The sequence below is a fragment of the Mauremys mutica genome, unplaced genomic scaffold (assembly GCF_020497125.1).
Source record: "Mauremys mutica isolate MM-2020 ecotype Southern unplaced genomic scaffold, ASM2049712v1 Super-Scaffold_1559, whole genome shotgun sequence".
Classification (NCBI taxonomy): Eukaryota; Metazoa; Chordata; order Testudines; family Geoemydidae; genus Mauremys; species Mauremys mutica.
In genome coordinates this window covers 678,158-700,647 of record NW_025423353.1, presented here as the reverse complement: position 1 = coordinate 700,647, position 22,490 = coordinate 678,158, and the positions used below count along the sequence as shown (strand labels likewise).

The 22,490-nt window shown below is 49.5% G+C and overlaps 6 non-coding genes across 6 annotated transcripts; 1 reads left to right on the top strand and 5 right to left on the bottom strand.

Annotated features, from left to right (window-relative positions):
• Positions 1-686: 686 nt before the first annotated feature.
• On the top strand, positions 687-758 carry TRNAG-UCC. The gene has a single exon. It is a non-coding gene; the product is annotated as a tRNA-Gly (tRNA).
• Positions 759-2,681: 1,923 nt separating this feature from the next.
• TRNAV-AAC lies at positions 2,682-2,754 on the bottom strand. Its single transcript has one exon. It is a non-coding gene; the product is annotated as a tRNA-Val (tRNA).
• A 5,387-nt stretch (positions 2,755-8,141) lies between these two features.
• TRNAM-CAU lies at positions 8,142-8,214 on the bottom strand. Its single transcript has one exon. It is a non-coding gene; the product is annotated as a tRNA-Met (tRNA).
• A 2,406-nt stretch (positions 8,215-10,620) lies between these two features.
• On the bottom strand, positions 10,621-10,692 carry TRNAA-UGC. Its single transcript has one exon. It is a non-coding gene; the product is annotated as a tRNA-Ala (tRNA).
• Positions 10,693-11,930: 1,238 nt separating this feature from the next.
• TRNAE-UUC lies at positions 11,931-12,002 on the bottom strand. The gene has a single exon. It is a non-coding gene; the product is annotated as a tRNA-Glu (tRNA).
• A 3,604-nt stretch (positions 12,003-15,606) lies between these two features.
• TRNAM-CAU lies at positions 15,607-15,680 on the bottom strand. The gene has a single exon. It is a non-coding gene; the product is annotated as a tRNA-Met (tRNA).
• Positions 15,681-22,490: the final 6,810 nt, after the last annotated feature.

Genomic DNA, 22,490 nt, shown 5'->3' with positions numbered 1-22,490 from the left:
CAGACGGGACGGTATGGCTAGTAACTATCTTTGCTAACTTGCAAAAGGCAAGGGGATGCTGCTGTGTAGCGCTGCAGTACCGCGTCTGTCAGCACCATCCAGTAGACATACGGTGACAGTGAAAAAAGGCTGAACGGGCTCCATGGTTGCCGTGCTATGGCGTCTGCCCGGTCAATCCAGGGAAAAGGGCGCGAAATGATTGTCTGCCTTTTCTTTCACGGAGGGAGGATTGAGTGACGACATTTACCCAGAATCACCCATGACACTGTTTTTGCCCCATCAGGCATTGGGATCTCAACCCGGAATTCCAATGGGTGGGGGAGACTGTAGGAACTATGGGATAGCTATGGGATAGCTACCCACAATGCAACGCTCTGGAAATCGACGCTAGCCTCGTACATGGACGCACACCACTTTATTAATGTGCTTAGTGTGGCCGTGTGCACTTGACTTTATACAATCTGTTTCCAAAAAACAGTTTCTGTAAAATCGGAATAATCCCGTAGCGTAGACATACCCTGTGATTAACAACTTTGGTGGCTAATTGAAAGGCTGATGGTTCAAACCCAAGTGAAGATGGAGGTGTTTTTTTAGTGATGAGAATCCAGTACATTTTAACAGGCAGAAAAGTGCCTCAATGCTGCTCTAGCCTCATTGGGCAAGCATAAGGGGCACTTTTGCCAGATGCATTGGTGGTATAGTGGTGAGCATAGCTGCCTTCCAAGCAGTTGACCTGGGTTCGATTCCCAGCCAATGCAAGGATGTGACATTTTCTCTACTGGGAATTGGTTTTATTTCAGTCACGTTGTATCAGTTTATCAATGAAATGAGAGAATCGATGTCCTGCAGGTCATTCAACACACAGTGGAGGAAGAAAGGGGTGGGACTGTACAATGAGCTGTTGGAGTTATCTGGTATTACAATGTTTGGTTTATTTAAAAAAAAAATCTTTACTTCCCTCTCCCTTTTAGACTCAGAGCCCTTAAGGTCAGAAGGGACCAATGTGATCATCTAGTCCGACCTGCTGCACCTTGCAGGCCAAAAGACCCCACCCACCCACTCCTGTAATAGACCCAGGAGGGGAGGCAGCTCTGTGCTCTGCCCCTACCCCAGGCAGCACATGGAGGCCCTCTGCTCCCCTCCCCACATCAGTGTGCAGAGATGTGCCAGCAGCACTAAGGTGGCTCCCTGCCCACTCTGCCTCCGTCCCTCCGTGCCGCTCCCAGAAGTGGTTGGCACGTCCCAGCATCCCCTGGGGCGGGGGACTGTCTCCATTCACTGCCTCTGCCCCGAGTACCAACTCCGCAGTGCCCATTGGCCAGGAACTGCAGCCAATGGGAGCTCTGGGGGCGGCGCCTGCAGGCAGCGGCACACGGAGACCCCCTGGCCCCGCCCACCTAGGACCTGCTGCCGGAGGGTTTTGTGTACCAGTCACTTTGGGAGCTGCAGTGCCCAGGGTAAGCGCCACCCCGCCTGTACCCCAACCCCCTCCCCCAGCACAGAGCCTGCACCCCGCACCCAAATTTCCTCCCAGAGCTTTGCTTGTCTTCCTTTCACCCAGAACTGTCCTTCTTCTCCTGGGCTGCAAGTAGCCATCCCTGGGAAGCCAAGAGGCAGGCACAGGATTCTACCTCCCAGCAGCCAACTGCACCTCCCCAGGCTTTGCAGAACGACTGGTGGTGCTCTACTAACCCCACTTAGCCGCACTGAGGCACTTAGCGTCTGCCCTGCCTTCCTCAGCTCGACTTTCCTCTTTTGCCCCATTGCTGCCTCACTTCCTTCTTTGGCAAGTCACACAGAGGAGGCCAGCAGGAAGAACCGGCCGCCATAGGCCAACCTCCCAGGGCAGAGGAGACCAAGCCACAAGGCTTCAAAAGGTGACTGGCCAAGGTCCTCTAGCTTTCCCCTGCTGATGCCAAGGCTTTTTCCCAGCTCATTTCACCACCCGTTATCTTGCAGGTGTTGAGTTTATCGCAGGTGTTACCCAAAATTGGGCCAGCTAATAAGCTAATGACCCACCAGAGTTTGGCAGAAAGCAGCACGTTTATTATACTGACAGCTAAGCTCAAAAGAAGAAGCGGGGGGGGGGGGGGGTGTCACACACACACTTGCATACTCACGCTCCCAGGACAGGCACAGCACTGGAGATGTCAGGATTCTGCAAGGTAAGTGTCCCACAGCACAGGTATGGACGGTGCGATGAAGGTAAGTCTTCCTGAGGCACGATGAAATACAACGCAGAGAACCACTGGCCAGGCAGTCCGGGCAAAGGGCATTCACTGGAGATACAAGCTTGTGAGTGCTCTCCTGAGCACAGGGCCCCTTCCCTTTTTAAGGACCTGCACCTCATGGCCTGTGACTAGAGATGACTTGGCTGCATCTGGTTGGTCACACTCCACCTTGGGCAGTGTCCATGCTCTGGGTGTGTGATCGCTGCCTAATTAGCGTCCCAGACACCTTGTCTACCTGGGAGCTCTTCTGCTCTTCAACCAGAACATTCATCCCACGAGCATTCCAGGGGGGCGGGGGAGGGGAAAAGCCACTTCACAGGCATTCAGAGAGGGAGAGGAGACAAAAGTGGGAGCAGGGGAAGTATAACAGACCTTCTGAGCATAGAAATCACTGCTGCTTCTACAACAGCAGGGAATAGGCCAGTAGGAGCTTGGAAAATTAAGCCTGCATGTTTCTGCCTGGTTTCGAACCAGGGCCCTTTTGCGTGTTAGGCAAACGTGCTAACCACTACACTACAGAAACTCTGTCAGAAGCCTTTGCCCCTCCCTTCATAAGAACATAAGAATGGCCATACTGGGTCAGACCAAAGGTCCATCCAACCCCGCATCCTATCTGCCAACAGTGGCCAATGCCAGGTGCCCCAGAGGGACTGAACAGGTAATGATCAAGTATCAGACGGGTAGCCGTGTTAGTCTGGTTCTGTAGAAGCAGCAAAGAATCCTGTGGCACCTTATAGACTAACAGAAGTTTTGCAGCATGAGCTTTCGTGGGTGAATACCCACTTCTTCGGATGCAAGCAGTGCTTGCATCCGAAGAAGTGGGTATTCACCCACGAAAGCTCATGCTGCAAAACTTCTGTTAGGTAATGATCAAGTGATTTCTCTCCTACCATCCATCTCCACCCTCTAACAAACAGAGGCTAGGGACACCATTCCTTACCCATCCTGGCTAATAGCCATTCATGGACTTAACCTCCATTCATTTATCTGCAAAAAGAAAGAGGAGTACTTGTGGCACCTTAGAGACTAACAAATTTATTTGAGCATAAGCTTTGCTGGGCTAAAACCCACTTCATCGGATGCATGCAGTGGAAATACAGCAGGAAGATATATATATATATATACAGAGAACATGAAAAAAAATGGGTGTTGCCATACAAACTATAACGAAAGTGAGCAGTTAAGGTGAGCTATTATCAGCAGGAGAAAAAAACCTTTTGTAGTGATAATCAGGACGGCACATTTCCAACAGTTGACAAGAAGGTGTGAGTAACAGTAGGAGGACAAATAAACATGAGGAAATAGTTTGACTTTGTGTAATGACCCATCCACTCCCAGTCTTTATTCAAGCCTAATTTAATGGTGTCCACTTTGCAAATTAATTCCACTTCAGCAGTCTCTCATGAGAGTCTGTTTTTGAAGGTTATTTGTTGTAATATTGCGACTTTTAGGTCTGTAAATGCGTGACCAGGAGATTGAAGTGTTCTCCCACTGGTTTTTGAATGTTATAATTCTTGACATGTGATTTATGTCCATTTATTATTTTACGTAGAGACTGTCTGGTTTGGCCAATATACATGGTGGAGGGGCATTGCTGGCACATAATAGCATATATCACATTGGTAGATGTGCAGGTGAATGAGCCTCTGATAGTGTGGCTGATGTGATTAGGTCCTATGATGGTGTCCCCTGAATAGATATGTGGGTAGAGTTGGCAACGGGCTTTGTTGCAAGGATAGGTTCCTGGGTTAGTGTTTCTATTGTTTGGTTGCTGGTAAGTATTTGCTTCAGGTTGGGGGGCTGTCTGTAAGCAAGGACTGGCCTGTCTCCCAAGATCTGTGAGAGTGAGGGATCGTCCTTCAGGGTAGGTTGTAGATCGTTGATGATGCACTGGAGAGGTTTTTGTTGGGGGGCTGAAGGTGACGGCTAGTGGGGTTCTGTTACTTTCTTTGTTGGGCCTGTCCTGTAGTAGGTGACTTCTGGGTACTCTTCTGACTCTGTCAATCTGTTTCTTCACTTCAGCAGGTGGGTAGTGTACTTGTAAGAATGCTCGATAGAGATCTTGTAGGTGTTTGTCTCTTTCTGAGGGGTTGGAGCATATGTAGTTGTATTTTAGAGCTTGACTGTAGACAATGGATTGTGTGATGTGGTCTGGATGAAAGCTGGAGGCATGTAGGTAAGCATAGCAGTCAATATGTTTCTGGTATAGGGTGGTGTTTATGTGACCATCGCTTATTAGCACAGTAGTGTCCAGGAAGTGGATCTCTTGTGTGGAGTGGTCCAGGTTTATGTTGATGGTGGGATGGAAATTGTTGAAATCATGGTGGAATTCCTCAAGGGTTTTCTTTTCCTTGGGTCCAGATGATGAAGATGTCATCAGTGTAGCGCAAGTAGAGTAGGGGCATTAGAGGATGAGAGCTGAGGAAGCGTTGTTCTAAGTCAGCCATAAAAATGAAGGCATACTGTGGTGCCATGAGGGTACCCATAGCAGTGCCGCTGACTTGAAGGTAAACATTGTTCCCAAATCTGGAATAGTTATGGGTGAGGACAAAGTCACAAAGTTCAGCCACCAGGTTTGCCGTGACATTATCGGGGATACTGTTCCTGACGGCTTGTAGTCCATCTTTGTGTGGAACATTGGTGTAGAGGCCTTCCACATAAATAATGGCCAGGATGGTGTTTTCTGGAAGATCACCAATGGATTGTAGTTTCCTCAGGAAGTCAGTGGTGTCTCGAAGATAGCTGGGAGTGCTGTTAGTGTAGGGCCTGAGGAGGGAGTCTACACAGCCAGACAATCCTGCTGTCAGGGTGCCATTGCCTGAAATGATGGGGCATCCAGGATTTCTACGTTTATGGATCTTGGATAGCAGATAGAATACCCCTGCTGCTTTTTTGGCCTGCTGCTTCTCTGTCTGGGAGGTTTTTGTCAGCCCTGGCACACAAAAAGAGCATCATTGCGAGAGCCCATGAATGCGAGATGAATTTTTGCCTGCCTTGCTCAGCTTGACTTGCTTCCTCTCCCCATTCCTGCCTTAGATCCTGGGTCGCCTGGTGGCTGAAGATGGTCCATTGTCTCGAGCGGTGCCAGAGCCTGACACAGTGCCCCGGGCAGCCTTTGCTCTGCACATGCCGGCCATGCACATTTGCAAATACTTTAAAGCTCCTGTCAGTAAGTTCTGGGGACAGTTGCTCACCTTCAGAGGAAGCTCCCTAAAATTGGCCTGTCTCACCCAGTGGTACATTGACCTCTGTTCAGACTGAGCCGAAGGGGGGGCCTTGCTGCTGTGGCTGCCACTGCTGTGAGGGTGGCCACTGTTGCGGATGAAGCCATCCTGGGAGCACCTTCCACCTAGCCACCCACTGAAAATCCTGTAGGATGTAAGGTGGGAATAGAAGAACACAGGGGGGGGGCGGGGGCCTTCCTAATCTCCTCCCCCTTCCGCCACTATCGGCCATCCCATACCCGGTGCTGCACCCAGTGGGGTAAAAAAAATACGGCCATATCGGAAGAGTCAGTTGGGTTCTTTATGGTTGTCCCATCATTCCCCTTGGGCCTGACCTGCCCTCCAGCTCAGCCACCCACTGAAAATTGAAAAACAAAAAAGTAGAGCCGTACAAGGCTTCAAAGCCCACCAGGCCCAACCACCATTTCTAATACAGCAGAAAAGCCGCACTTCTCCTGACTAGGTAGGGACATCCTATGGCCCCACAAGAAGTGGAAGGCCATCGTGTTCGGTCTCAGCAGCATTCGTGGAGCAGGGGGAAACACATGGCTGAGGTTAATGACAAGGTCCCCTTACGCCACCGGCTGAGCCATTCCTCACAGGCCAGCAACCATTTCTCCCAGTTCGAGTTCCCCACCTCATCCCCAACCGAAGGCTAGAAGGCCCAGCCATCAACCTGCAAACTCTTGAAGCCCTCCTCTTCCGCCCTGACTGATAGGGGGGAGTATTGAGCCTCCCTCCCTTAGGCCCTTCAGCATCCCTGGGGAAAGACAACACCGCCCAAGTGACTTTGGGCCAGTAGGTCAACCAATAGGGCTGCCTCCTAGGCCAGGCTGCAGCCCAGCTTCAGGACTCAGAGGAAATGGAGCTCGCATCCTTCCCTACAGGACTCCAGGCACGGCCAGGCTTCTGGATCAAACGTCCCCTCTTGTGCTCAAGTCACAACAGCTAGCGGGTAAAAGACAGGCTTTCATGGCCTTTGAGAGAGCAAGACAGAGCCTTGGAAGACCCAGCAGGGTTTGTGGCACAGGAATTGTCCTCAGATCCCACCGAGACTTCAGCTCAGATTGCAGGATTCAAAGTCCCGAGTGCTGCCCTTACACCATGGGACCAATAGGGAACCCCCAGACCTCTGCCGAGCTCTGGTGAGGATGACCCTGTGCGGGCAGCCCTGCCTTTGCTCACCAAGTTGGCCTGCAGCAGTTTGCTGCAGCTCCCAGAGGCCTTTCTTAAACCAGACTGAGAGGCCAGTGGGCACGTGAGGAAGTTTCCCCTTCAGTCCCAGGCAGTACATGGCCCTTCCTAGTGAAAAGCCAAGTCCTGGGGAAAAAGGTGATGTCAAGTAACACCTTGGAGAGATGCTTTCTTTCCTTTTGTGGGGAACTGTTCCCTTTTTACCTTACCAGGAACTTGAACCCTGGACCCTCAGATTAAAAGTCTGATGTTCTACCAACTGAGCTAGCCAGGCTTACACATAAATGAAGCAAATTTCATGCAGAAGAGAAACTAGTCATGAAAATGAGGGCAGGAAACAATACAGAATACCTGCTACTCTCGCTCTCTTAGCAGTCCTTGCCCCAGCCTGCTCCTCCATCCGGCACCCTGAGGCCTTATTCTTTTTTCAGTTAAATATCAAATCCCTGAGAAAACACAGTTCTACAAAGCAAAACGAAATCACAAACAGAAAAAGGGAAATGCAGTTCCCATCACTTTATCGTGTCGGGGCCATTCCTGTATCGAGAGTACCCGCCAAGGTCCCTTTGTGCTTACGAGAAACCTGGAGGAACTCATACCACAGCCTGAACATGAAACTCAACTGCTCCCAGGTGCTGCAGTAAAACCCTTTCCCAGCTGTGACGTTGCACTCCATAGGATTTTATGAAAATATGCTAATGAGTGTGAATATAAAGTGACTGGACTATGCTTCATGCAAAAGGTCTCTTGTAAGGTATCATTACAAAGCTTATAATCTACTGTGTGTGTTCATCCTATTTGTATGAACCGATCATTCCTGTATCTGAAACTAGAAATATGAACTATAACTCTGAGGTCCTGTTGTAATGATGCAAAGTGTGGGCCATTAATAGCGGTTTGGACTCTTGATGGCTCCTATTAACCAGGACAATTGACTGGAGATGGCTCTGTCCTGCACCATCTGTGAGTCAGGCCAGGAAGAATGAAGGCTTGGGGGGGTCTCACAGGACATGTGACCATGTCCCCTGGTACAGGAATCCATCTTAAACCTGGGGCTCTTCCTCAGGAGAGAGACAAAGAATTCCTGCCTTGTACCAAAGCTGTATAAGGGGGTGGAACTGAACAAACATGCTGCAGTCATGAGACATCCCCTAGCTACCACCTGAGCTGGAACACGGACTATACAAGGTGAAAAGATTGGACCCAGACATAAAATAAGTCTAGTCTGCAAAAGAAGCTTATTGAAAGATCTCTGAGGGTGAGATTTGATCTGTATTGAGTTTCATACTGTATTAGGCTTGGACTTGCATGTTTTTGTTTTATTTTGCTCTGTGAAAAATACAAGGTCCATAGAGAAGGAAAAGAAAATGCCCTAGAAAAGTCTGTGTGTGTGTGTGTGTGAGATGGGTGGGAGGATGTCTAGAAACCACTCTCCTCTAGTTTCTTTTCTCTGATTTCCTGTAGAAAATCTGAAGCAGGGAGCAAAAACCATTGCCTTCTCTGAGGCTTGAACTCAGGAACTTCAGATTATGAGACTGACACGCTGCCAACTGCACTAAGAAGGCTTGGAAAAGTTTTAGGCTCAGTGTATATAGGATCCTCCTACAGCAGTGACTGGGGCAGGGAAGGAGCCAGAGATGTGCTGGAAGAAGCAGGGAGCTCTGGTGACCAGAGACTTTTCGTGGCAGCTTTCACAGCAGCAAAGAAATCAATTTAGGCTGCCAGTGAACAATCTACTGGAACTAATGGCAGCACAGGGGGGATGTTTCCAAGCTATGCACCTACTTCCACATTTTAGAACTTACTCTCCTTTTCCTAGTAGGGCACTTTCCATGCAATTTAAGCAAAGCAAGTTGGGGAAACTACACAGGTAATAAAAACCAGTGCTCCAAATAACGCTTGAATTCATAATCCCAGCAGTAGCCCCCTCTGCGCTAACCAGTTGCACCAGTGCAGGTGCTTCTCTTAGGCAAAGCTGGGAAGCAGGCAGTTATCAGTCTCTGTGATTCACACCTTTGCCTGGTAATTGAAAGGCTGATGCATCAAACCTAACTCAAGATGCGGCTTTTCAGCCATGAGACTCCAGGACATTTTGACAGAAAGAACATCTCCTCTATTCTGGTTTAGCCCCATTTGACTCCTTCTGCCCGTCTTCTCCCCATCCCTCCAGTCTTTCCTTCCCCACTGGGGCCGTGCAGAGAGGAGCCCCAGTCTGTCATAGAGTCTGTATCCCATAAAGGGAGGGAGGGTTTGCTCCAAAACATTGATAATGGGGGGGAGGGGTGGGCATGGTTAGGGGGAGAAAGGATGGAGAATTAACAGTGGGGCCCAGAGAGATTCCCCCAGATTGGGGAGATCCCCTGCTGCCCCCCATCAGCCAGCTGTGGGAAGAACAACTTGGGATTGCTTGGGGAAGCCACCTTTAAAAACACAAGTGTAACATGCTAGTTACATTTTAATAAGACCAAAGCCTCCTCAATCCCAGGGTCACAATCACTGGAATGATTTTCCCTTGATATTTTACCAGCCGCAGACACAAAGCGAGTCAAATTACAGTTTCCGTTCAGACTCAGTGCACACACAAGAATCCGGAGGCTTTTAATTCCTTAGGTTCTGCTGCCATTTCATTTCTGTCCTGTTCCAAGATTTATCGTTGTGCAAAGCAACGTTAGGCCCTTGGGAGTGTCCCCCTCAGTGCTGCCTGCCACCCTTGGGCAATTTAAAAGGGCCCGGGGACCCCCGCAACCACCACCAGCAGCACAAGGGGGCTAAGGCAGTTTCCTGCCTGCCCTCACTCCATGTGGCACACCACTCCTGGAAGCGGCAGGCATGTCCCTGGTGTGGGGGAGGTCTCCGTGCACTGCCCCGCCCTGAGTGCCAACTCTGCCAATGGGAGCTGCAAGGGTGAAGTCTGTGGGCAGCCATGCACAGAGACACCCCTGGCCCTCCCGCTTAGGGGCTGCTGCCAGAGGAGGGTGCAGGTTGCTTTTGGGAGATGCCCGAGGTAAATGCTGCACCCCTCACCCTCTCCTGCACCCCCAACCCAGACCCCACACCTGCACCCAACCTCCCTCCAAGAGCTTGCCCCCTGCACACCCTCCTGCAGCACAACCCCCTGACTGAGTCCAGACCCTGCACCCAAACTCTCCCAGAGCCCAGCCCCTCTCCCTCCCACACCCAAACTCCCTCCCAGAGCCTTAGGCAGGTGTGTGTGTGTGGGGGGGGGGGCAGGACTTGGTCCCATTCTGGGCACCACCAAAAATTGTACAAACCTGCCGCCCCTGTCCACCCCAACCTTCTGCTGATGCACCTCAGCCCACACCCCTGCAGGGTTTGAAGCTTCCATTGCTTAAACTCCAGGACACTGAGGGATTTCAGCTCCCCTTTGCCCACAGGGAACCTTCACCCCACTCCCAGCTAGGTTCTTGTCCATGGGATCACTGTAGGGGGGCTGGGTCCAGCTGGGTCTTTTCTCTCTCTGTGACAGGCCAGGGTGCAATAACTGGGACATCTGAGCACCCAGGACCTTCTGTGGGGCTGCCATTCCCCTTCCCCTTCTGTGGTCTCATCTGTCATTGACTCCTCTTTTCTACCCATCGTCAGCATCTTCCGAAGCAAACTGCACTCGCCTCAAAAAGACAGTGTCCCCTGTTGGGTGTAAATCACTGACCTCTCTCCTCTCTGAGCACTGACTGCCCCTCTGTTTCCTTGCCTCTCAGTCTGTGCAGATGGGACCTTTCCCTCCAGTGCTGGAGGATTCGCCCTTCTCATCTACCCTTGTCCCAAGCAGCACAGCGGGTGGGAATCTTAAATGTACCAAGGTGACTTAGGAGCAGAACCCCCCACCCCACCTACCTTCCATGCAATTGGCACTTGCCCCTTACTGATCAGGATTGAAACTGGTGCAGGGAGACTGGTGGGCCACATCCCAGCTGGGCATGAACAAAGCACCAGGGTGAAAAAAATGAACTTGGAGATGCTGGGGATTGAACCCAGGGCCTCATACATGCAAAGCATGTGCTCTACCACTGAGCTACATCCCCACGGGGTTAAATAGACTATGGATTACACTCAGAGCCCTCCTGTTTCCACTGCATCCAGTGACCTATAAGCCTCACGAGAAGCCCATTCCCCTCTCTGAGGGCCAGTCCTGCTCTCCTGGAGGTTAACTGTTCATAGGGGTCACTTTGCAGCAGGACCAGATTCTATGTGTGGGGCAGAGAGAGTTTGTGCCCTGGACTCAGGGTGCAGAGATACAGTCAGCCCTCTCCCCTGCATTGGGTGGGGGGTGTTGCCACCCCGTGCTGCAAGGTCATGGTGGGGGACGCTGTGAGCAGCTCCACACCTCACCCTGGTGGTAGAAGTGGGGTGGGGAGCTCCAGGTGTTTCCACCTGCCTGTGAAGTCCAGCTTTCCCCAGCACATTCACTGCAGTGCAATTGGGTCACTGTTTCCATGGCTGAACAGCAAAGAATCACTCCCAGTTTCCCTTCTATCGGCAGCAGGATTAGCCTGTGTCAGTGATTAATGAGGTGGATCTTGTGGTAGATTGTTATTCATTCCCCACCTTGACAATTCACACAGTCCCTTTCCTACTCAAATCCCCAGCACCTCGGTGATCCTGGTAGCAGGGGTTGGGTCCTGAGATTTTCAGGGTCCTTTTTCCCCTCCACCTGGAGTGAACTCAGCTTTTCCCCCATCCCAGACAATCCATGAAATAACAACAGGGGCATAAAGAAAGAGGGGAGGGAACATGTCACGGCCAGGGCTGGATGTGCCCAGGGCCCCCTGCTTGTCCATTGTTTCCATGGAATTTGGCCCCCTGCTTTGCACAAGGGACAGAGAAAGATCTTGCTGTTCCTGTGTCTGTGCAAGGAAAATTGTGCAAGGAAAATTGTGCTTCCCTAGGAAAGAGAGGCGGGAAATGGCTCCATGATGGGACAATATCCTCAGAATTAAGACCTAAGGACTCAGGCTGAGAACTGATTCAACTCCACTTGTCTGGGATTTAAGAAATTGTCTTTCATGGAGCAGGGCCAGATCCAGCGTTTTTGCCGCCCCAAGCAGAGGGAAAAATAAAAAAGCTGCAAGTCCTTCCCTCCAAACTGCTGCTGAAGCCTCCCCTTTCCATTGACCACCCCAGGGACCTGCTTGCTGATCTGGTGCCTTGAGCCAGCCCTGCCATGGAGACACTGGGAAGATGGGAGAATCAGGAAAATACCATGGATTTGTTTACATTGCAAGTGAAGAATAACTGAAGCATTTCTGGTTTAAAGTCACTTTTCCCTGACTGGGAATTGAACCCAGGCCTTGGCAGTGAAAGTGCCAAATCCTAACCACTAGACCACCAGAGAGGTGATGATAGTGCTGTTCTTCTCACTTATACTACACTGCAAACACTACGCTGCAAACTACCAGCGCTGCAAACCGTAAGTGTAGCCATAGCCTCTGGCTACTTTCTAGCCACTTTCTGAAACTGCTTCATTGTCCATTCCCTGAGGGGCTAAGAGCAGAGAGTGCAGGAACCCCTGTGCTCAGGGTCACAACCTGAGCCCAACCCAAACCACTGAAAGAAACTCAAATCATGCTTCCTCCAGCAGGATCACAGAGCCACACAAAAAAACCCATGAGGAACAATCCTCCTCTGCCTTCATTTAACCCATTGCAACCCTCTCAGCAGCCGACTCTTGCAGGAAGGACACTGAGCTGATAGGAGCTCTGGCACAGAGACCAAGGCAGGGGTGTTGCTCCCCCTGGGTGTCAGCTGATCACATTCTGATTCCATGTAACGGGGCTCTGAGCTTTGCCATCTTGTGAGTTCTGAGCAGTGAGCCCCCCGGACCCTTCTGCTGGGAGCATGGGGATTGCACAATAGCTGCAAGCCCTTTTCCCTCCTCCTCTGCTTCCCCAGACTTTCACCACAAATGGTTGTCTCAGATGATGGAGGGATCTAAGGACCTGCAGGTTTCCCGAACCCACCTTTTAAAGCAAACAGTGATTCCCTTCTCTGACACTCCTGGGCCAGGCTTCTTTTAAGTTTTTCCTCATGGGACCTGATTCCCTTTGAAAATGTGTGTGTGGGGGGTACTGGCTTGTCTACCCCCTTTCTGGGAGCTGAGAAGCTTTTTCAGACTCTCCCCCACTAGATGAGTCCAACAGCACCTCCCCTTGGTGGGAGAATCCTAAATTCCACCCTCCCACCCTGGTTACTCTGACCAGCTGATGGCGACAGCATGCTAAATCAACCCCAGCTCTCGGGTCTAGAAAGCAGCATCTAACCAGCCTTGTGACAGGGCCGGTTTGCTCGCTGGAGACATAACAAACCAGGAAAGAAGGCAAATGTCAGACAGGGAACCTCAGCTCACAAATAAACACCCTCAGGCTCCTTCTACACTGCGACTGGGCAGTTGACTGACTTTAAATCTAGCTAGCTCAGTTGGTGGAGCATGATGGTCTTTCAGGGTGTGAAAAACCCCAAAACCAGTATAATTAAGCTGACCTAAGCCGTGGTTAGATAGTGCTAAATGAAAGGAAAGGTTGTTCTGTCAATGTAGCTATTACAGGCATGGAAAACCCCTCCACTCACTGTAGCAGCTGTCTACTCCACAGTGCTAGAGCAGCATTTTAAGTGGAGCCAGCCTCACAGTGAGACCAAATCTGCCTCTAGTTTGGCTCTGTAGACACTCAAGTACTAGCAACATACTAATGCCTCCATAGTTGGCAGGATTCAAACCTGTGTGGGGAAAACCCAATGGATTGCTAGTTTATCACCTTAACCATTCAGCCACAAGTACTTAACGTATAGTTACTTCACTACACCATGATTCTGTTCTCACAGAATTGTCACTTCAAATTGCTCAGACCAGCTCCCCCAGCACACTCACGGCTGCATTAGTGTAAGTGTGTCCATGGCTGAACAGCGAGAATTCCTGCCTATTTCCCTTCCAGCTGTAGCAGGATGAGAGTGTGTTTGTGTGAACGACATTGCTATAGGTTGTTGTTCATTCCCCACACTGACAATTCAGACAGTCCCTTTCCTATTCGAGTCTCCACCATATCATTCCAACAGCCGGGGGCAGGATTTTCTCTGGGCACTGAAATGTTTCAGGGGATTGGTGCATGAACTCAGCCTTGCATTCCATCCCTGATGTTTCATGGACTAACAACAGCAGCAGAAAGAAAGAGCCGAGCCAATATCTCCCTGGCAGAGATACAGGTGGCCATGTCCCCTCTGTCTGACCATCGCCATTGCAGGACAGAAGGGCTCACTGGAATCGAATGCCCTGGCTCAGAGAAGAGACACAGGGAGGTTTTGCTGTTCATGGATCTGTGCAAAGGAAATTGTGTCTCTGTGTGAAACTGAGGTGGGAAATGAAACGTCCACATGGTGGCCCAATGCCCTAAGGAATGTGGGTGAGGGTATCAAGTCCATTGCCTTAACCAGGGATAGTCCATTATTTTATCAAGATCCAAATTTCTTGGTCAAGGTCTAGATGCCAGAGAAAATAATACACTGATGATAATAAGAAGTATATAGAAAGATTTTGCAGTCACTATGGGCATAACTATGATGATTGTTTCGTGTTTCACTCTTAATATCTGGCACCACCACTGCCTTTCCCTTTAGTCTTGTAGTTAACAAAGGGTAAAACTAAACATCACTTCAGATACAAGGGAGTGTTTGTGTTCATTCCTGTTAGCTACACAGGGGTTTGATGTAGCTGCTTTCAATCCTCCGGCTCTGCCGGGACAAGTAACATTTCAGGCCGTCACTGAACTGAAGGAGGGAGATCACTTTTTGACAGGTTACGCCTCCTCTTAAGGGTGTTTGTCTGGCTGGCAGCCCTGGTTCCCAGGTCTCTCCTGAGGGAAGAAAGTTTCTGTGCAAAATACCAAAACTTTTAACAGAGAGGACGGAAAGGCCATGGCCACATGATGGGGCCAGTATGTACCACAACATGGTTCTTTTATGTGGGATGACTCTGAACACTGACTGATCTCCACTCCCTTGTGTTTGAAGAGATGTTTAGTTTTGCACTTGGGAACCTATAAGGCTGAAGCAATTTTATGGATGGTGACACTACGATTAAAGGGTTATTTAATGTTGTAGAAATTGTTAAAAACACTGAGCTTAAACTGGAACTGCCTGTTGTTAAAGGCTGGTTTCCACACGTCAGTTCCATAAGCTCCGCTACAAACACCCTGGGTTCTCTCCTGCCTCGGTGGGAACTGCAGGGAATCGTCCCCTGCTGCCCTTGGCTCCAGGCTGGTTTTTCTGGGGAGGGGACGTGGAATTGATTTCTTTGCTGTTGAGAAGGGAGCCAGGCCAGTTCTCAGGGAACGAGAACTCCCAGCATCTTCCCAGCCCAGCCCAGGCTGCTGCCCTGTCCCAGCCTCTGTTCCCCTGGGGGCCCCGCGCGTTTGACTCTAGAGCAGGCCGGGAGCAGCAGCTGAGGCAGAGGACAGCCTGGGCCAAGCAGATAAGAAGGAGTTTAGCAAGCAAAAAAGGTAAAATGGCAGTGGAGTATTACCTTGGACTCGACGGCATTTCTCCATTGGTCTGTCTGCTTTGGGGCAGGGACAATAACACATCCTGCTGCATTCATTATTTCAAAGGGCGGCTTAGGATTTTCATTCTCACACACGGTGCACAAAGCAGGACTCAACCTTTGGCATAAACTAAACAAGCTGCTCACAGATTCTGGCAGCCACAATGAGCATTTGGGTGAGAGCTCAGACCTGCCCCTGTCCCAGAGGGAGGGTGTCATCTGTGTGGGTCCTGGACCACTGACCTACCCGCTCCTAACTCCCAAACTTTCAGTAACTCTATTATCAGTGCCTGTGAGTGTTATTTAAACCGTAAGAAAAACCACACTGGGCTAGACCAGAGGTCCATTCAGTTCTGAATGTTGCCTTCTGACAGTAGCTAATAGTAAGTGCCCCAACAACCAGTCAACAAGGCACCACTGGGAGTTGAACCCAGGATCTCCTGTTTATGAAACAGATGCTTTAGCCAGCTAAGACATGGTGCCTGTGGATGGCTAAAATACAAGGTAAGCTCACACCTGACTTCCTGCCATCGGGGCCTGACAAGCTTTGCTTGTGTTCGGATTCTGCAAAGCAGAGGAGCAGGTGACATTTTCCTTACAAGTTGTATGTGAGTGAATCTTTGGCCAGGTCTGCACTACAAAGTTGTTTCAGCAGAATTTATATTGCTCAGGTGTGTGAAAAACACACAACACTCCCTCGGTCGGCAGCTTGTGGCCGGTGCACACACTGCAATGCCATGTCTGGCGACAAAACTGCCCTGTTTTGCTGACAAAATAAAACGACTTCGATGAGAGGTCTAGAGCTTTTTGCAGCAAACTTAAAGTGACAGAGTAGACGCTGCTGTTCATTATATCACCATAACTGGCCTATTCCAGTATCCCACAATGCCCGCTGTGAACTCGCCTGCCCTGCATTCCTGCTACAGAGCCATGGGCCCCTCCCCTTTCATCGCTCTGGGAAGTTCTGACAGCTGAGCCTGCTGCTCTGCTCCGGCAGCCACGAGCAAATCACTGCCGTGGATGCTGCTCTCTCCCGCCCTGCGAACACAGAGCAGGCGGTGGGAGCTTCCTTACAGTGTAGGGGGGCCACTGGTATCCAAACTGTTACATGCCCAGGACATCCCTTCCCTCCAGGAGGCTCTTACCTTCTAAACAGGGACGTCTGTTTTCTAGTAAAATCACTAAAAGAAGGAGAAAACTCAAAAGAGGTTCCTCCTGGCACTCATGTGCCTGAACCCGAATACTCTCTCAGTCCTCAAAGAGAGACCTGGAGAAGGAGACTTGCTGAAGCAAAGCCACAGGGGTCTCTGAGGTTTCCCTGGCCCCTCGCCCCTGTCCTGCCTGGCTGATGTCAGCATCTCTCTGTGAGGTCACCACCTCCCCACCACCTTTGACCAATAGTCTGAGGTCCTGCCAAAGCCTTTGTGATGTCACTGCCACACCCCTCCCTTGCTGTGCCAATGTCCTGCCCCTGGCCAGGCACTTTGGAGGTTTGAGCTACTCCCTGTGGATCACTCCACTCAAGGAGCATTCGTTCTAGGAAGCAAGCCGGCTAGACAGGGAAACATCAGACGCTGTTCCCAATGCTACACTCAATTTTTCAGAAATTAGTCGACTTTATGGCCAGAAGAGACCATTAGAGCATCTAATCTGACCCCCCTGCATATCACAGGCCTCCTGTATGACACAAGAGCTACTTTTGGGGCAAACACATTCCAGAAAGGCATCCAGTCTTCATTCAATGACATCAGGAGATGGAGAATCCACCACTTTCCTTGGTAGCTTGTTCCTGTGATGAAACATCCTCACTGTTGAATATTTGTGCCTTAGTTGTAATATGAATTTGTCTCTTTTCACCTTCCAGCCATTGGGTTTTGTTATGCCTTTCTCTGCTAGATTAAAGAGCCCTTTAATACCCAATATTTTCTCTCCATTAAGGCCCTTCAACACTTCATTGAAGTCACCTGCCAATCTTCTTTTGATAAGCTAAACAGGTTGAACTCGTTCAATAGCTCACTAGAAGGCATTTTTCTCCAGCCCTCAGAACATTTGGTGGCTCTTTGCTGCCCCAGCTTCAATTTCACAACATCTTTTTCAAATGAGGACACCAAAACCGGAGGCAATATTCCAGTATCAGTCTCACTGATGCCGTGTCACCTCCTGTGACATTATTGACATAATCTGTAACTGTATAGATCACCATTGCGACCACTGTTCTATATTTGCAGCCAATATTGTAGAAAGGTTGTCGTGTAAGGGGTCTATGGAGAGGTTCTGATTGGCTGATTATAATTATGCTATCTCTAGATGTGTTTCATTTTTGTAGTTGACGTTATGAATATTGGCTCTATGCTGTCCGTATTTCATATTTGTGCTCTGCTTCCGGGGAACACCCCAGACAAGTTGGTGTCAGTTCTGCCTAGCCTGCTTGATGGCTCATTAAGGACCATCAGCTATACAATCGACCCATTGAGAGAAGGCAGATACGCCTTGTGACTCAGCAGGGTATGCAGGGACCTGCCTATGGACAGAACTTTAAGGTTTTTCTATGCAACGTGCTGGATAGAGTGTCCTTGGGACAAAGAAAGCAAAGACCTCATGGAAAGAGACTATAAAAGGCTGATGCCTCATCTCCATCTTGTCTTCAATCCTGCATCATACCTCTGGAGGGACTTTGCTACAAACTGAAGCTCTCTGCAAGGACTGAATGACCCATCCCAGCTGTGGATGTACTCCAGAGACTTCATTTCAACCTGCAGTTTATTCCATCACTGCTACAAGCCTGAACCAAGAACTTTGCCATTACTGGGTGTGAAGGGTTCAAATCCATGTGCATTTTATATAACAACCTGGTGTATGGATTGTGCCACCTCTTTTCCAGAGCCAAAGTCCAAAGTATGGTCAAGGGACCCGAGGCCTAGCACATCGTGATCAGCTAAGAGAAAGCTGGGGTAAGCAGAAAGCCTTGTTTGCTAAAAGGCCTGATCAGCAAATTGCCAGGTGTTGGAGCTAAGAACTAAATAATTGTGCCTTATTCAGAGTTGCAGATTGAACAAAGAATCCCTGTTCCTATTGTGTTAGTCTCTTCTGTAGGGAGACGTTCTTCCCACAGATCCAACCTTGAGTTTATGAAAAGTTGGCCTACGTCAGTATAAGATATGGCATCCTTCCACCTCCCTTCCCAGGAACCAATGCCTGCCTTAAGACACACAGAAAACAATCTTTATTGCCATATACTTTCACTGCTTCTTTGCTTTAACCCCTAGGAATGTACCTGGTGGACAATCAAAGGAGTTGCTCCATTCCTATGGACCCCAAATCAGAATTCAATATAGATATTTTATACTACTAACATTTTATCAAAGTATTAATTAAATGTTAACTTGCTAACTTGAGACCATGGGCGGAGACATTATGTAACCTGTTAACCATTGGCTACTGTGCTATCTTGTCTTGCTGCAAAACCTATCCCGGGGTGTGGAACTGCCTATCCCGTCACTTTCCCCCGCCCATGGAAAACCTATATGTTCTACTGTAATCAATTGACTGGCAGTGTCTCTGAGCCTAATAAGCCAGGTGACACTCCGCCAGCGCTGTGTGTAATAAACTCCTCTGCTTGACCTACACGGTGTGGATTTATGTCCTTCAGAGAACACAGAGAGAGGTGGAGGCCAGGTGACCAATTTGCCTGGGAAACGGAACAAAGGACAGAAGATGGACAAATGGGCCCACCTCAAAACAGGGCAAACTGCAAAAGGCAAAAATGGGCCACTCATCTGTTCAAACTGAGGGATAACCATGCTGCAAACAGTTCAAACAGCTTTAAAAGTTACTGTGTGGGGATCAGGAAAAAATATTAAAGAAAAAAAGTCTGGCGAGCCCTAGAGGTGTTTATGGTGTTGGTCTCCCTGTCAGATTCTCTGATGGCTCACATGGGCTGAGTGCCAAGAGAAGATTTTCCCACATGGCATTCATAGGGCCACTCCCCTTGTGGATTCTCTGAGGTTTAGAAAGTGCTGAGGTGTTAGTGAAGCATTTCTCACACTCACTCATCCCTTTCTGAACATCGGAGAATCTGCACAAGGGAGAGGCCCTTTGAATGAGGTGTGTGGGGTCATGTCCCCACCTGGGCTAGCTATCGCCTGCTACATCATGTGGTGCTGCCAGCACAGCAAGGAGGTGCCTGGGGCAGCCAACGGAGAGGGTAGCCACGTCCGGCTCTTCAGTGGCAATTTGGCCCACTCAGTCCCTCTCGGAGGGAAGGACTTGCTGCCGAAAATGGTAGAGCTGCCATCGATTGTGGATTCTTTTTTTTTTTTTTTTTTTTGCTGCTTGGGGCAGGAAAAATGCTGGATCTGGCCCTGCTCCATGGAAAACAAGTTGATAAATCCCAGATGAGTGGAGTTATATCAGTTCTCAGCCTGAGTCCTTAGGTCTTAATCCTGAGGCTATATCGGGTTCCTCCGGTGGGGGTGTGGAGCAGCCGTTCGTTTTCCTGTTCGCACTCCTCTGTGGTGTGAAAATCGGGGAGGGGAGGCAGAAGCCCCACTTCCCTCCCGAGATGACGCCCAGTGGGGGAAGCCAGGACAACGGGGCGGGGGATGGGGGGTGGCAAGTGGTGGCCAGACTTGCCGCCAGGGTCTAGTCTAGCTCAGGGTCCAGCTCAACCTCCTCCCCACGCCACTGGCCCCCCAGTCCCCTTCTACCACCAGGTGAACCCGGGCACTAGGACAGGAACGGGGTGAGGCAGCAAGTCAAGCTGAGCAAGGCAGGCAAAAGCGAGTCTTGTCTTCATGAGCCGCTCCCAATGACGTCCTTTTTGTGTGCAACTGCTGCAAAAACCATCCCAGGCAGAGAAGCAGCCAACCAAAATACTATTACATAGCTGCCAAAGTAGCTCAGTTAGAAAAGCATTAGGCTGAAGTTCTAAAGGTTCCTGGTTCAATCCCAGGCTTTGGCAGGCCCTTTCTGTTGTGTATTTGGTTGTCATGGGTTTTGTTACTATGGCAACTGAGTTAGACTATTAAGGGATAGCTCGGCTGAGTGAGCTCTCTGTTTCTGTAAATAAAATGGAGGTTTTGGTTAGCTGTCTGCTCTCTGGCCTCAAGTGATTGTTTCCTACACCGGCTGCCCCAAGGACTTAACACTGGCAACGAGGATGGGATCCTGGTGCTGCTCCAGTAACAGAAGGAAGTAGAAGTCAAGGTAAAGACCAAACAAAGAAAAAAAGCTGCTTGTTTGCACTGACTGTGAAAGTGAAACTAAAAATCATGGCTACTCTGACCAGGCCCCTGGAGCCTTTTGATGAGAATACAGAGAGTGGCATGTGTATACTGAGCGTTTTGAGCTTTTTGGTATTGCAAATGACATTACAGAAGCGAAGAAGGTGCCAATATTCTTAACTGTTGTAGGGGCTAAAACCTACTCTCTGCTACGCAGCTTACTGCACCCTGTTAAGCCTGAGACTAAATCTTACAGTGACATTGTGGAAATCCTGGGGTCTCATTTCTCCCCAAAACCACTGGTAATTGCTGAAAGATATAGGTTCCACAAAAGAGACCAAAAGGAAGATAAAACAGTAGTACAATTTGTAGCCATTTTAAAAAAGCTAGCAGAACACTGTGAATTTAAAGAGATGTTACATGATGCCCTGCGTGACAGGTTAGTGTGTGGCCTCTGCAGTGAAGCTATACGGAAGCGCCTACTGACAGAGGCTCAGCTTACATTACAGAAGGCTGTTGATATTGCTGTCTCCATGGAACTGGCTACAAGGGAGGCACAATACATCGGTGCATCCCCTAAGGTGCAAAAAGTGTCACAAGAACTGACCCACAAAACGGTGCAGAGTCAAGAATGTTACCGCTGTGGTAAGCTGGGTCACCAGGCATCAGAATGCTGTTGTAAGGACCTGGTGTGTCGACACTGTGGCAAAAAGGGACACATTGAGTATGCCTGTAAACAAAAGAAAAAGAGGCCTGTGGTCTGGCCGACAAAAAGAGGAACCTCGCATACCCTAGAGCAGACCCAGGATGATCAAGGTGACACCGCCTCACAAGAGGAAGTGCCACTACATGTTTTGTCTTTGGCAGCGGGCTCACATGAATACTGGGTAAACCCCTTATTGGAGGGCAAACCTATACGCATGGAACTAGACACCGGTGCAGCTGTCTCGCTGGTTCCTGAGACTGTGTATAAGGAAAAGCTACAGCATCTTCCGCTTAAGGCAACAAAAACTGTTCTGAAGACGTATACAGGTGAAGCTGTGCCCATGTTGGGCACTATTGATGTTAAGGTGGAGCTCAATGGAAAGGCGGCTAAATTGCCACTGTTTGTGGTGAGAGGTAACTACCCAGCCTTAATGGGTAGATCTTGGCTTGGGAAGATTCATCTGAACTGGGCAGAAGTGCACCGGATGACTAAAGAAGAAACCAGTCTAACCCCTATACTAAGGAAACATGCTGCTGTTTTTGGAGATGATTTGGGAAGTATGAAGGGAATCACTGTGACATTGAACATTAAACCTGGCAGTCCACCAAAATATCTGAAAGCCCGAACTGTGCCATATGCCATCAGGCCAAAAGTTGAAGCAGACCTGGAGCGCCTGGTCACCAAAGGAGTCCTAATACCAGTTACCCATAGCTCATGGGCCACTCCTATCGTTCCAATAGTGAAGAAAGATGGCTCTCTCCGGATTTGCGGTGATTTTAAAGTCACTGTCAACCCAGTGTTGTGTGCAGAGCAATACCCGCTTCCCCGCATCGATGACCTCTTCGCAGGCCTGGCTGGGGGACAAAAGTTCAGTAAGATTGATCTGAGTCAAGCATATTTACAGATGCACGTCGATGAAAAGTCCCAAGAGCTGTTGACTATTGTGACTCATAAGGGGCTTTATCGATACTGTCGCCTACCCTTCGGAATCACATCGGCTCCCGCCCTGTTCCAGAGGGCTATGGACCAGATCTTGTGTGGCTTGTCAGGAGTTCAGTGCTATCTGGATGATATCCTGGTCACTGGAAGAAATGAAGAGGATCACTTAAGGAATTTAGAGGCTACCCTACAAAGACTGGAAGAGTATGGCCTACGAGTTCGCAAAGACAAGTGTGCATTCTTCAAGCCCTCTGTTGAATATTTGGGACACATCATCGATTCTGCAGGTCTTCATAAGGCCCCTTCAAAAGTTAAAGCTATTGTGGAGGCTCCCCCACCTCGAAATGTAAGCCAGCTGTACTCATTTCTAGGACTACTGAACTATTATGGAAAGTTCATCTCACAGTTAGCCACACTGCTAAAACC